Here is a 12,426-nt window from a genome sequence, read left to right on the forward strand (position 1 = left end):
GAAAAGAGAGCACCTAAGTTTGAGCCAGTGACCTCCGATCAGCATGTGAAGGCTCTTTGCCTTGTTCTCCAAAGAGTTATAAACCAATTGCGTATGCATCGCCGCACATGTAATGATGCACGTAATACCCACCGCGTGCCAAGCCTATGTTCCTACGGAGAGACACTAAAGTGATAAGTGGTGTGCGTGTGTATGTGTATTGGATAAGAGCATCTGCCAAATGCCTGTAATGTGTACGCGTGCAGCCGTGCGTGCGTGCGAAGGTGTGGGTGTACACAAATGCCTGAGTAACTGTAATATTAATCTGTACTTTTTTTCACCTTTTGCCACAGTATGTTTACATGTTTGGGAGGACCACATACTGAACAGTAGTCTGTAGTGAGCTCAGGCTCAGCCAATTTGACAGGAGACATAACTGCTGCGTTCCAACACCGCGCCTGCGTCACGTGGTGGGGGGTCTCCTGGCAAAATAATACCCAACCCATTAACCAAGCGCGCGGAGGTTTATGTATGATTCATATGCAGAGGGATTACGAATTTCACCGCAGAGTGAAAATAAAGGTTAGCCCCCCCCCCCCCCGTTGGAGGCACACATAATCTCAATGGCCGCTTCCGCTAACACGCTGAGTACACGCTGGGTTCACATGCGCCAGCATCTGCAGCCTAGAGCATTTATACTTTGCGCGCTGATGGCACGGCGCTAAAAGCCCAACTGCCACCTCATCGTCACATCCGTAAGTTGGAAAATATCTACTATTTTATCAATAGCTATTTAATTAGTCCTTTATGAACTCATAAAATTTGAATAACATGTGTGACTGTTAAACAATATATTTTATGTCTCGACTTTTGCTTAACGCTGGCTGTGCTTACGGGTCAATGAAATAGTGTCGCCTATTAGCCTTAGGCTGTATTTACGCAATTTTATTGTTTTATTTTCCATAATTTCCACCCACTTATTTGTAAACCTGCTACTGGATGCAATCCTGTTGATATGTGTCTTATTTTATTTTACTGTAATTAAGCATCTCGCATTTTATCGCAATATCAAACTTTCGAGGGAAAAAAAACGTTCTGCATCCCATAACAGTAGACCAATATAATCAATTACTTTTAGTATAAATCCAATGCACTTAAAGTCTGAGCACTTAGTATAACACAGTGCTGCATAAGACGTGCATTTATTGATAAGATAATGAATTCAGCCCCTCCTCCTCCAAAACGCTCCCATCTTGGATTCCCACTGCAATAAGAGGCAACTTGCGATGTGGAATAGAGGACCCTCCGTCGATAACAGCCGAATGAGCGGAGCGTCACTCATTGAACGGTTCATTGCAATTTTCATTACCCCGCTTGTCTGCCAGACCGCTATTTCAACCACAAGGAGAACATTCGGAGTCCCCACTCCAGCGCTCGCGCAGCCGGAGATGCTGGCTTCCGCCGTTCGCAAGACATTTTCTGCTTTAATCTCTCGAGGCTAATTCTTGTTCGGCGCTCTGATGGGCGTTTATTTTATTATTTTTTCCTTTGGATTCTTATCCGGATTTTTCCCCGAAAGCACTAAATGAAGAGGATAAATGTGAGCATTGAAGAAGTGTCTTATTTAAGTGTAAATGGCATACTCTTGCTCGCAGCCAGTGTGTTGAAATGCGTGTTGAAGGGGAAGGGAGTTTGAAGCGAACGGTAGAAGAATATTTGACTTTGTTTTCGCTTCGTCTTTTCTCATGTGTGTTCCGTCGTCTCCAGACGTGTCAGGATATATCGAATACAGAAAACGACGAAACGGAAACATTCCAAGCTGCAATGTTCTTAAATTAACCCATTGTTTTCTCGTGCGCCCTACAGGCATCTGTACATCCTGGGTGGGATTTATGGCAGTAAATTGTGCACCTATTATCCGTATTATTATTATTAGTTAAGATTCGCAATAACTTTTTAAATGCCAGATTCTTTTAAATATATATATTTATCGCACGAAAATACTGTTCAGAGATACCGCGAAGAACAGCAACGACTGAAAACAAACGCTCCTGCAGTGCCAGTATTGCGCTTGGCTTTTTTTTTTTTTTTTGCATCTGTAGTTGTCAGATCACTTATCTTAACTTGATGCCCGCGTGTGTGTGTGTGCGCGCGCCCGTGTTTATTGGCCTGTATGTTAGAAAGCAAATAAATAACCGCGGACGTTTGTGTCTGTAGCTGCGCTGGAAATCACCGCCCATGTGGCCGTCCGGAGTGGGTAACAGGCTGCCTTGTCCCCGGGAATCTGCGCTCCGCAGGGCGGCCCTCAGTGGAAACGTCCTCGCGCTCCCCCCGTACCACGTACCCACTGGCAGAAGCGTCCGGGTGTTCATCAGCGCCAACCCCGACGGTAAGACCATATTATATGACAAACAAGCACTGCAACCGATGCAGAGAACACTATTTGAACTATGCTAGAATGCCAGAACTTCCGGACCCGCGCGTCAATCGCAGTAAAGTAGCCTACACATTGGTAACACCTTTTTAAACAAGTTTCAGTTACAGATTCCGCAACACCTGTTAACGCGAGCAATGCAGCAATTCTGTGTCGTTTAAAATGTTTAGGTCGTTATGGGAATTATCGGTGCGCGAACTAACGTGCAGCGTGATCTTAGAATTCACGACAGTCTCGTTGCACAATGTTCATTTTCATCAGTCAGTCTTTTCTCAACACTGTACAACATCCAGCAGACAGAAAAGGCTTGAGCTATGCAGTGTCATGGGCAGGACTCAGGATGTTGAACAAGTAGCGCTACCGGCATTCCAGAAACTGAGGCAATTAGGTGTACTGCTAGATACACCGGAATGGTGGTCTGCAAAGCAATCACTTAATGGCGTGGCTAAATTAAATTACTTGGCGAAACAGTAGCGCGTGTAAAGTCCATTTATCCAGAACGGGAATAGAGATGTGTTGTAGCATCCGTAGGACTTTTTTCCGTCTTCAATGGAGTTAGTTCCTTGTAAGGAATTTTGGCTTGACGAAATTGTTTTTCTATGTTACTTAATATTTCAAAACGGTCAATGGGATGGGACAAAGCTTTCTTGTTCGTGTGGACGCTCTCGCACGCCATATCTAAAACAAATTTAGGATTTGGGTCTTAAACCTCAGTTCAGTTCAATTTCACCTTAATTATATGAGTGGAACCGATGCATCCGCTGTAGACTCATCAGCTCTACAGGATGTAATGAGACGGTTGTGTTTTAAACTGACTTTTTTCAAATGTCACCCGTCGTGCTTCAGGTCATTAAACACATCCACACAGGGAAGTACCCCAGCCTTGGGATGCCTTTAAAAATAGGCTTTCTAAACTGGGAATGAAGTGATGTGAAGCGAAAGGGATGGAGGGAGGGAGCGAGAGAGAGAGTGCTTCACGCCAATTAGGTAAACAAGATAAATTATCTCAGCTCTTTAAAAAACGACCAGGTAATGGTCCAATTTTTAAAAAAAAGTTGCTAGTTTCAGTAAACAATCTTTTAGTACAAATTTGCAAGAAGAAAAAAAATCCACTTATTTACTGTAGTCCATCATTGAAATGGCAGGCTGTTGATATTTCTTTTGTGTACGGTTGATTCACTCCTATAAAGTGAGTCTGCCCCCTGTATAGGCAATCACATGTGAACAAGCAGCAACACACATGTAACTTCTGGGTATGATTTGTAAAGGGGTTTGGTAAATTTTATTTGAGACTGCCCACATGCTAACCTTATTCTTTATTAGCTAAAAGTGAAAACTGGTCCTATCAGCAATCCTACATGGATGACTCCATGAGGAGGCAACTTATTCTCATGTCTCCTCATTCGTCGTGACATCATATAAGCCCATGCCTCAGTAACTGTGACATCATACATAAGCCTGCATTTTTCAAATGGCATGTGCTGTGTTTAGCTTCTCCATCTAGATTATTTTCCTGGTTGCGTGACTTTGGTGTTATGCTCTGCTCTTCAAACTGGGTGCATTTCTGAGGTCTTATGAAATCCCTCTGCATGCGATTGGATAGATGGAATAATGTCTCCAGAGTTTTTTTCCCATCTAGTTTTCACTCACAGGAAAGTGTAGCGTTATTAGAGCAATAAAATTGACAACCTCTGGTCTCTCTGTTTCAGTGAATTTAGAGGTATTCAGCGGAGAGTGTGTAATCTCCTAGACTTTCCATGTGTTTAAAAGTACCAAGCCCAATTGCAAGCTATTGCAATACTGTGTATATGTGAGCACTAGGGGGCATAGTTCATATACCGTACTTTTGGTCAAAGCTGTTCATCATGGTCTTTTTTTCACATCATTTTTTTCCTGGGGTGATGCCCTAAAACACTCGACGAATGGACCAAGGGACGAGCATTGTGATGTATATTTCACCACACTTAGTTTTTATTCTCTTGTTTTTATTGGCTGTTGTACAGTAATGAGGGAAAGAGTCAGTTGTGCAGTGAAAATAAACTGGTGAAATTAAATGTGATTAAAAATTAATATATGACAAATTTGTGCAACATTAACGAGGAGGTATGAATTGAAAGCACACTTGCCACTGCTGGATCGGGGGGGGGGGGGGAGCTGGTATAAGACATTGCATTCTTAAGTTGGCTTGACACATGCTGAATTCAGACTGTTTTAATTTCTAGCCTCCGAGCGTGATTGTATTCGACATGCCACCATTACGGAGTAGCCACGGCCGGTTTCTCTGTCAGTTAGAACCTATCTCCTGTCAGTTGCTGCGTATTCAACTGGCACACAAAAAAGGAAAGGGTGAATTATCATTTGGCATATCTGTTGCTACCGTGTAGGCTGTTATTCTCTTCTGGGCTGCATCCCAGCCTGGCATGCATATTGGCCTCTGCAGATTGGACGCGTGTGCAGGGTAATGAAGACAAACCACACTGACAGAGGGCTCTGTCTTTATCGTGCCTTCGAAAGGACCAGAGAGCCCATTACAGTAAGGGGTGTGTGGTAACTGACCTCATCTGCCACCGCCCAGTAATGCACCAAGACTGCCCCAGGCTTCAGCTGGCTTTGTACTGAAAGCGTTTGGGCCCGTTCTCATTCGATCACAGGCCCATCAGGAGTTAACGTGGAATAAATAAATTAATAAACGAACGGACAAAAAAACGAAATCAAAAATGAACATAGGCCCTTCATAAAACTGACTTTTCTAAATGCATCAGGTGTGTGTTTTTTTGAGTGCGGAAGCATAAATGGATTTTTGATTAGGGCAGCGAGGAGATTCTCAGCCAGGCGGTCTGCGGTGAAATGTACCTCCCTTTTGCCTCCGCTGGATTTTGGGTCATAATCATCAGTCACGTCGGACATTTAACCATGAAATCCATAAAACTGAAGACAATGGCCCGGCCAGGATGGGTCTCTGGGGGAGAGCGGTGGGCAGGGTAGGGGAGACGGGAACGGGGGGGGCGGGGAGTCTAGGGTTTTGCTGCTAGCCGTGATTTAATTGATTTGTTTTGGGTAGAAGTGTTTGAGTCCGACGGGGTTTCTCTTTTCTACTGTGAGGGTGGTCACGCCTTCTGTTCTCCTACAGGCACCCTCTGAGACCTGGCTGCTGCAGATAACAGAGGGCCAACACCTGCTTCCTACTTCCTCTAGAGCGGTGGTAACCAACCCAGTACACAGAGATCTACAGTCTTGTTGGTTTTCATTTCAACCCTAATTTGGCACATCTGATTCTACTAATTATCAGCTCTACGAGATCTCTAGCTGTTGAATGAGGTGTGCTTTGCTAGGGCTGGGGTGAAAATCAGGATGGTGGATGTCCAGGAACATGGTTGGTTACCCCTGCACAAGAGTTGAAATGGTCAATAAAACCGTGCTTGTGATTTAGAGGCTGTGGGTTCAACTCATTGCCGGGGTGCTGTCATTGTTCCCATGAGCTATGTACTCCACCTGAATCACTTCAGTGGAAAATGCATCTTTTTAAATGGATTGTATGTAAAAATGTAAGTCGCTCTGGATACGAGCATCTGCTGACTGCCTCAAAGTAATGTAATGTTAGAGATTGTTTCAAGACTGCAATATATCTTCTCACAAACTCACAAGCTTCTCCTGTGTGTTTGGGTCCTGTGGAGAGTCTGAACCACATTAATGCTGTGTGTTGTGTTAGCAACATTCTCTCCAGCTTTTTAGTGACTTTATTGATGGCTTTTTTGATACTTTCTCTCTGATCCCTGTTGGATGTGACAGTACATTCCCAGTACATGGTTCAGACTTTCTATTTGTAGTGTGTTAGGAATCTTTCTCACTGGCTTGTTATCAGTTTTAGTACAAAGTGTGCTAAGAGATTCTCCCTGTGTTGTGCTAAACACTTCCTGGGTGTCATGTTGGCAATTATGTACAGTCATTTATCAGATGCTCTTATCCAAAGTGATTTAAAAGCTTTAATATTTTTACATAGTACACAGTAAGTGTCCAGTTTTAAGTCAACTCTAACAGTGTTAATTCAACTCTCCCAGATAACATTTGATCCCAATGGGGACCAAGCATGATTTGTTAGAGTGTAACTAATACTGGACATTTTACTGTGTATGCAGTTATACAACTGGATATATACTGAGCCAATTCAGGTTAAGTAACTCAAGGGCACAACAGCAGTTGTTCCACCTGGGAATTGAACCAGCAACCTTGAAAATAGAAGGCCAATTCCTGAACCCTTACTTACCTAAACTGCCAAGAAGTTCTCTTGATGTTGTGTGGGCAACTTTCTCAAGCATTTCTTTTTTCTTTTTTCTTTTTGTGTGGTGTTAGCGAGTTTCTCTGCTGCTCATTAGAGGCTTTCTCTGTGTGGCATATTGGGAAGCTTTCTCGCTGGCTTGTTGTCAGCTTTCAGCTTGTGGTGATCAGACTTTCTCTGTGCAGTTTGCGAGAGAATTTCTGTGTGGCTTGTTATCGGAATTCTCTGCATGGTGTTGGTGAGCTTCTCTCTGGGGTGTTACCAGCTTTCTCTGCATTGTGTCGGTGTGCATCTCACTCTGTCCTGCCTACTGATGTTTATGGAACCCTGGGCCCTATAAAGGCACAGCCACTCTGGAACATTCTGAGAACCTGGTCTTATTTCTGATCATGGGAGACTGGTGTAGATGCAAGCCTGCATTTCCCACTGCCACATTAATGATTACGGCAGCACGTATTATCCTGTCGGACACGATCTTCCAAGACCAGCTGTAGATCGTGCTGCAATTTGAACATGGGAGGGCAGGGGGGTGGTAGTTTGAGCATATGTGATTCAAGACTACAAGTCCCAGGATGCTGCAGTGGGCTGTGCACTAGCAGTTAGAGCAGGAAGGGCATTAAATTAAGGCCATACAGCAGAAGGAACACAGCCGGCAAAGCCCAGCAGGACGTGGCGAGATGAGACATGGTTGGGGCTGCCCTACGGAACATCGGGGACTGCGCGCGCAGATGGCGGCCGGACTTTCTTGCGCTTTTTTACGGCTCACTGACATCCGAGGGAGAGGTGGGGAGCGGGAATTTGTCCTGGGGCCAGTCAGAGGCCAGGGACACACTCTGTAGACCCTTTTCCTCAGGAGGAAGGACCTCCAGGCAGGATCCATTTTTAACTGTCCGTACACTTAACCCACCACCCTCCTTCCTAGTGTGAGTAATTGGGGGAGGTTGTCCTTTCCCATTATGGTAACCTTCGGAAACACGGTAGGGGAGAGAGAGAGAGGCTGGGGTTATTGAGAGAGAGGGGCCGAAAGGAGGTAAGATGTGGAGAGAGGAAGCGAGGCATTGAGCGAGGGAGGGAAGACGAGAGGGAGAAAGAGAGTGCAACTGATTTCTGGTTTTTAAAGCTGTTTATTAAACCGCAGTCGAAGAAAGAGCAGGGTTGTGTATAACCTGACAAAAGCTGAAAGTAGAACCCCAAGGCAATCGCAGAGGCATCTTTACAGAGGAAAAAAAAAATGTAGGACCAATTAAAAAAATAGCTCTTAACCCTCGACCCCCCAGTCAGAGCTCATGCACATCCAAGCCAGCGATCCTTCCCTCCACGGCTCATTTGTTTTTAAGTCTCTCAGCATCTCCCACACATTTGCACAGAGCTAATTGCGCAGGGCTAGTGGGATAAGTGCCTGACGCATTCGGTACGGGCCTTAGGAACCGCCGCGCTTGCGCTTATGCCACTGCTCACGCGTGGGGCCCTCAGCCCGGCCGAGCCGAATCCCGCTCGCCTCTTTCCCGAGGCGGCGTAGCCGGGCGGCTGCGGGATTCCTCCCCGCTGCGGCCTCGCTGTCGACCTGGCTCATTCGCCGCCGTGAAACGCCGCGCACGCCAGCAGTTTGGGATGCGGGAGGGAAGGGAGAGCGTCGCGAATGTGAATTGCGGTGCTCGCAAAGTCACCGTGGGTGTGCGTCTTGGTTTGTGGTATCGTGAGGCGAAACCATGGCGATTAACCCTCAGCTGCCTTGGCCAAATCAGACATGCCATCAGCTCAACCCAGTGAGACAGACAGAAGGACTCATTCTATCTAAGCACAGTGATAATTTAAGTCTATCTAAGCGCAATAATTTAATTGAGCCCTGAGATACTTTTCCCTTGCTGATTTATGTGATATTGCATGTTTATGGAACACAATTTCTCATTATTTTATATAAACAGAAAACTTGTGAAGATGTGCAGTAATTAAAAAGAAATTATTTTCATAAATACATTACTGAAAGTACAGAGGTTTCAAAGACTGAACTCTTCCCACCCTTACAGAAATGTAGTATACTGCAATGCTATTACCAGGAAATCAAACCCACAATCTCTGAATTAAGAACACAGTTTCATAATCATTATACCACAAGGCCACTCTTGTACTGTACGTGGTATAAATAACAGTCATTTTAGTTGCAGTTGGGCTGAACCCTATCATTGATAGGTGCTGCTGTGGTACTGTATGTGTTCATTCAGGACACTGTATTGAAAATGATTTCATGCTCCGCTGAGCTCTCCGTTTCCTATGTGTTTTCCTGGGACAACATCAATGGCTTTCCTTGTTTTATGGGCGCAACGGCCTGTCGGGGAGCCGTATTTCACATATCTCACTGTAAATCAGCAGCCGGTTGCTACAGCGGGCTAAATACGCCGGTCTGAGGACATTTTAGAAAGCTTGAAAGCAGCAGCCACAAAGCACCGAAGTGAGCATAGGAGAAAAAGGCCTGTGTGCTTTCTTAAATCTTTGATTACACAATAACGTGCTCCCTCATCTGTACTTACTCTCACAATTATACTTTGTGACCCTTCTTTCCAAACTTAAGCATGGCCTGCGGTGTTCCTTGTTTGTTGGAGTGTTGCCATGACGTTTCTGCGGTATTTAATCATTTGCCTGCGGTTTTAAAGTTAATGCGATGCTGCAGTTTAGGTAGTTTCGTGTGTGTGTGTCTGTCTGTGTGTGAGTACGTGTGGTGTTTGTGTGCATGTGTTTCTTTATGTGTCCATATTTACACACGTGCATGTCTGCGTGTGCGTGTGTGTGTGTGTGTGCACATGCATGTGTGTCTGTGTCCACGTGTGTGTGCAAGTGTTTCTTTATATGTCCATGTTTACATGTATGCGTGTCTGTGTATGTGTGCGCACATACGTATGTGTGTGCGTGCGTGTATGCGTGTGTGTGTGTGTGTGTTTGTTTCTGTTCTGGGAAATATAAGGAAGACCCAGTATTCCTTAACCTAGGTTGTAATTAGCGTGCTCATCAATAATAACAAGTGACTTATGCTTACATGAGCCACTGTGGCGTTTGCCTGAATGGCTCGTAATGGAGGTGCTGTTACTCCAGGTACGTTCTGGTTATGACAGATGTGACTTCCTTCCTGTTTTTTACTGTAGACACAGAGGCGGAGAGGAACGCTCTGAAGGAACACGTGTATCCGAAACTACGGGACTTCTGCCGGGAGAACTATGGGATTGAATTTCAGGTAATAAAAGTGCTTATTTCACCCTGGGGCTTTGCTGTGGTGTGTAGCGCTGATTAGCCAGCTGCTTTTTATAATGTTTCTTTTTCTTTGAGACAACAGTGATTCATTCTTGCTGAATCATTTCTTTTTTTTAATTTAGTGTTTATGTGTAAAGACCTCAAAATGAGATTTAAGAATCAAAACAAAAATGCACAACGTCTTCGCTTTTTTTGTTGTTGTTGTTGTTGTTGTTGTTGTTGATGAAGATGTGTGAAATATAGGAACAGATGTAAACTTACCACTGTAACAGTTTTGAATGTTGTACGTCATCTAGTCTATCAGTTGCGTGGAATGTTCAGACGCCATTGTAGCCTATCACCCAATCACAGTCTACTGCTAATCGCAATATTGGGTCATTTACATAATTCATGCAATTGTCGAGGAATGCAACGTTGCACAGTCAGTCATTAGATGATGTCGTGGTACATTAAGTTCATTCTACAGACTCTGTAGAGCACACCTATTTATATTGTGGATGATGGTGATGAGTTTGTGGTTAAGGATTTTGGGCTTTTGACCAGAATGAACTGGGTTCAGATTTTAGGTGGGGTAACTTGTTGTACCCTTTAGTATGCCTTAATTAACCTGAATGGTTTCTGCATACATTTAGCTGTGTAAAGAGATAACATGAAAACCTTTGTATCATTTGTAATTTTCAATTAATATGAGAACAAAGAAAATAAGCTTTAACAACAGTTGTAGGATAACTGAACTCATGGCTGTGTATTTATTAAAGTTTTTAACATGTTTTGGGTATTACTGATAAGTATGTGACTTTTATGTGCAGCAGTCCTTTATATTTATGGTAACGACAAATGCAGTTACATACAATGCACTCTAGAATATTCTGTTCCAAACAGATACCCACTTCAACATACTAAATATACCATCATGGTGGTAATTTTCAATGTTCGCTGAGGTATGATTTCTTTTTTAGATGTAGGCCTACTTGACATTTGAATATTAATTATGAGAATGAAACAGATTGGAGATCTTATTATAGCCATGTGACGAGTAAGGAGTCTCTCCCACACACGAGAGCCCATATCTTAGCCTGAAGTGGGTTGGCATACACGCATGTGTAATTACCCTTCTGCCACTCTACCACCTTATGCACTTCGCGCCTTCCTTATCACATGACTATTTTTTTCAACCAGTTAAATAATTAGTGCGATGATAAAAGTGTGCATTAAAATATTCAGAAATATTTAATGTTTACGTTTGTACAACGCCGAGGTTGTCCTAACTTTTTTCACTTAGAGATTCAACAAAACTAAAACTAGAAAATGTTGAGTGAAATGTATTTCAGAGCACCACATGAACCAAATTCTGTAATATCAGAAAATGGCAGCCATGCAATATATTTCATTTCTATAAGGATTTGCTTCCTAGAAAACTTCTCAGCATGGCTAACCTCGTGCTGAGCAGACCTTGGGTTGAACCCCAGGCAGAACACCGACCTCTCTCTGGTGACCAGGTTTGGATATCGCCCTGATGAAGCAGCGTGGCGAAAACAGCGTTTTTGATTGGATGAATGCGTTAGCGCTGATTCTCCCGGGCTCAGACGAATGCATTTCCACTGCAGATAGCTTGTGTGGGATGACTTTTCAGCTCTCGCGCCTCGAGTCATCGCGCGGCGGCTCTGCCGGCTTTCGGAAGGTTAGCGAAGCGCGTTCGCTGTGAGCGCGCCGAGCTTTTTCCCGCGAGCGTTCGCCACTTGGGCCGCGAGCCGCGGGGCCGCGTGTAAAAGGCGTGGAGCCGTCGCTTGCGTGAGCCCTGACGCTTTCGCGTCCTCGTTTTAACCGGGTAGCATCTTTTCCCTGATGCTACCCGGTTAAAACGAGGGCTTTTTTTGTTGGGCTTTTCCCTGAGTTTTAGACCGTATGGCTCGTGAGGACTTCAGCCGCTGAGACGCGCGTCTCCGTGCCCGAGGGAGGGGCGGGGCTGGTCTCGGCACCCGCGTTGCGGTCGTTTTCATTACCGTGAGATTTATGCGGAGAGACACCGTACCAGGTGTCCCGCGTCTCCCCTCATCCGTGGGCCGTCACCTGGGGCGGAGGCGTGGAGAATCCCGAGTTTTCCTCCGTCCCCTCCGTTCCGGGGAGAAGATCGACGTGAAATCTGTGACCTGGGGACCGGCGGCGGCGCCCCCATTAAGTCAAAATGCCACACGTTCCTTCGCTCTGTTAGGATCAGGCGTTAATGGGGGCGGGGGTGCAGGTGAGAACAGCTGGCCTTGGCTTGTGTGTGTGTGTGTGTGTGTGTGTGTGTGTGTGTGTGTGTGTGCATGCACGCTTGCGTGTTTGTTTTCTGAAGTTAAGGAGAGACGGCGGTCGCGACAAGACCCGACGTGATTAGAACGTGCCGTGACACCACATTACTGCGGTTCTCGGTTCTCTCGGTTACCCCGACCCTCTCCCCGAGCGGGCGCTTTGTTTGTTTCCGAAACCGCAGCGGCCGCAAGGCTGGCTG

The 12,426-nt window shown here is 45.1% G+C and overlaps 1 long non-coding RNA gene across 2 annotated transcripts; it reads left to right on the forward strand.

Moving 5' to 3' along the window:
- The first annotated feature begins 597 nt into the window (after positions 1 to 597).
- Positions 598 to 11,279, forward strand: LOC135259436 (uncharacterized). Of its 2 annotated transcripts, none has more exons than XR_010331277.1 (3): positions 598 to 734; positions 2,197 to 2,368; positions 9,827 to 11,279. It is a non-coding gene; the product is annotated as an uncharacterized LOC135259436 (long non-coding RNA). The 2 variants fall into 2 exon arrangements; XR_010331276.1 differs by lacking the exon at positions 598 to 734 and adding an exon at positions 1,194 to 1,579.
- The last annotated feature ends 1,147 nt before the right edge of the window (positions 11,280 to 12,426 follow it).

The sequence above is a fragment of the Anguilla rostrata genome, chromosome 7 (assembly GCF_018555375.3).
Source record: "Anguilla rostrata isolate EN2019 chromosome 7, ASM1855537v3, whole genome shotgun sequence".
In the NCBI taxonomy this organism is placed as follows: Eukaryota; Metazoa; Chordata; class Actinopteri; order Anguilliformes; family Anguillidae; genus Anguilla; species Anguilla rostrata.